The sequence below is a fragment of the Argentina anserina genome, unplaced genomic scaffold, assembly GCF_933775445.1.
Source record: "Argentina anserina unplaced genomic scaffold, drPotAnse1.1, whole genome shotgun sequence".
Lineage (NCBI taxonomy): Eukaryota > Viridiplantae > Streptophyta > Magnoliopsida > Rosales > Rosaceae > Argentina > Argentina anserina.
The window spans coordinates 247698-250797 of NW_026089400.1; the positions used below are offsets into that span (position 1 = coordinate 247698).

The window sequence follows — 3100 nt, forward strand, 5'->3', positions numbered from 1 at the left end:
ATGAAAACTTCAATTTTAGAACCAATATACTCAGAGAAAATGTGATACATACAACGTTGAAACGTACCTGGGGCGTTGCATAAACCAAAAGGCATGCGACGATAGGCAAACGTACCAAAAGGGCATGTGAACGTGGTCTTCTCTTGATCTTCTTCCGCAACACTTATCTGGTTGTATCCACTATATCCATCAAGGAAACAATAGAAGGAGTGACCAGCTAACCTTTCAAGCATTTGATCAATGAATGGCAATGGCATGTGATCCTTCCTTGTTGTCGCATTGAGCTTCCTATAGTCAATACATACTCTATGACCGGTCACTGTCCTTTGAGGTACCAACTCGTTGTCCTTGTTCTTCACCACCGTGATGCCTGACTTCTTTGGCACAACTTGGATGGGAGAGATCCACCTACTATCCGAGATGGGGTAGATCACGCCACAATCGTGCAACTTAGTGATTTCATCCTTTACAACTTGCATCATTGGTGGATGAAGGCGTCTCTGACCTTCCTTGGTTGGCTTGGCACCATCTTCTAGCAATATTCGATGCACACACATGGTAGGGCTGATCCCCTTGATGTCGGCTAAGGTCCATCCTATTGCCGTTTTGTGTCTTCTCAACACTTCAATCAATCTCTCTTCTTGCTCCTCGTTTAGTGCAGATGAAATGATCACGGGCAATGTATCCTCTTCTCCTAGAAACGCATACTTCAAGTGGTCCGGAAGAACCTTAAGATCAAGCTTCGGAGCTTGAACCACAGAAGGAAGATTCTTGTTAGTAGTTAAGAGAATTGGACTAGGAGAGACAAAGCTTACCTCACGTGCAACCTCAAGAGAGGTCACGGTTTCATGAATCAAGGATGGCACGGCCTTGTTTGTTTCTAACACCGAAATGTTTGAGCTATCACTTGTAAATCCGGCCCCTTGGGCAATAGTGAGTGCCAACTCGTCATTTGTCAAGGTATCAAGATAGTTATCTGCAAGGGAATCAAGTATGTCAACTGAAAAACAATCACTTAACTCCGAAAGAGGATACCTCATAGCTTCAAAGATGTTGAAGCTAATCACTTCACCATCGAACTCAAAGGTGAGTGATCCACTAAACACATCTATTTTGGTTCGTGCGGTCCTCATGAAGGGGCGGCCTAACAAGATAGGAACCTCCTTGTCATCTGCCTCCGTTGGCTCCATGTCAATGACATAGAAGTCGGCAGGGAAGATCAAGCTCGAAACCTGCACAAGAACATCTTCAACATAGCCCAAAGGGACTTTGTTGGAACAATCAGCCAATCGAATCACAACATTATCACGTTTCAAATCACCTAGACCTAGGTTCTCATAGATATAGTGCGGCATTACATTAATAGATGCACCTAAGTCTAACATTATCTTTTCAAATGTCATGTTTCCGATTGTACAAGGGATAGAAAAACTCCCTGGATCCTTAAGCTTTGGTGGTAGCTTCCTTTGGAGCACGGCAGAAACCGTCTCACTCATTGTAACAACCTCCTTCTCTCGAGTCATCCTCTTATTGGTGCACAATTCTTTCAAAAACTTAGCATACTTAGGATTTTGTTGTATGCATTCAATAAGAGGCATGTTTACTTCCACCTTCTTGAAAATGTCGAGCATGGCTTGATCAGAGTCATCCTTCTTTTGCTTTGCGAATCTACTAGGGAAGGGAACACGAGGAAGATCATTAGTTGAAACCAAACCACTAGAGTTAGGATCCTTACCTTTGTCATGCACGGCATGATCATCTTTTGGCACGGCATCATTGGCTTTAGAGGAGGCAGGGTCCTTCTCTAAGTCCTTAGCATTGAAACTCTCGGCCTCTAGTCCTTTAGAAGGCACGGCCTTCTTGTGTTGCTCCCTTGGAGCATCCAAAGTCCTCCCACTTCGTGTCACCAAGGCTTTCACATTCGGATTAGGCTCAGTTTGGCTCGGCAACTTCCCTCCTTCATGGATCTTGCCCATGAAATCGATCACTTGTCCCATCTGCTTCTTAAGCTCGGTTATGTCCTTAGAATGAGCTTGTTGACCTGTAACTAAAGCTTGAGTAGCAGAGTTTAGATTTTGTTGCCCTTGAGCAAGAGACTTCAAAAGTTCATCATAGTTAGGTGAAGATGCATTATTCGAACCATGAACATTAGAGTTAAAGGGAGCAGAACCTTGAGGTACCTGAGGCCTCACAAACAAACCTGAAGGACGAGGTCCATGACCTTGAGCATTGGATGGTTGAGCATTGTTGCTCCAACGAAAATTTGGATGATCTCTAAGTCCAGGGTTGTATGTGTTTGAATATGGATCGTACCTAGGCCTTTGTTGCCCCATGAAGTTCAACTCTTCTTCAGTCATTGCACCATTCGGACAATTGTCAGTTGTGTGATCCTTGAAAGAACAAATGCCGCATGCTTGAGGGGTGATGCTCGAACCATTGAATGCCTTGACTAGCACGTCAAGCTTTCTTTCTAAAGTAGCCATCTGATTCCTTGCATCAACATCATACACCCCACGGCTCTTGCTTCCTCTCTTCTCCTTGGAACTAAATTGGCGATTGTTGTCAGCCAAGTCATCAATCAAGGTGTAAGCTTCTTGACCGGTTTTGTTCATGAATGTGCAGCCACATGCCGAGTCCACCATGCTCTTATTGGTGGTGTCGAGTCCTTCATAGAAGAATTGCACCAAGTCATCCAACGAAATACCATGGTGAGGGCACTTCCTTTGTAGTTCCTGAAATTCCTCCCAAGCCTCATAGAGTGAATCACCATCCTTTTGAGTGAAGTTCTGAATCTCCCTCCTAAGTCTTTTCGTGAGTTGAGCAGGGAAGAATTGCTTCAAGAACCTCCTAGTCATTTCATCCCATGTAGTGATGATTCCTGCAGGCAAAGAATATAACCAACGTTTAGCATCATCCTTAAGGGTAAATGGGAACAAAAGCAACCTCAAGCCTTCTTGAGAAAGATGATGTATCGATTGGAGCTTGCAAATGTCCAAGAACTCCCTAAGGTGAACATTAGGGTCTTCCATTGATGAAGCAGAATACTTAGGCAGCTGCCCAAGCAATTGAACAGGAATGGAGAAGTTAGCTTCATCAGGTG

At 44.1% G+C, this 3100-nt stretch overlaps 1 non-coding gene across 1 annotated transcript; it reads left to right on the forward strand.

Moving 5' to 3' along the window:
• Nucleotides 1-2700: 2700 nt before the first annotated feature.
• Nucleotides 2701-2807, forward strand: LOC126804332 (small nucleolar RNA R71). Its single transcript, XR_007673247.1, has one exon. It is a non-coding gene; the product is annotated as a small nucleolar RNA R71 (small nucleolar RNA).
• The last annotated feature ends 293 nt before the right edge of the window (nt 2808-3100 follow it).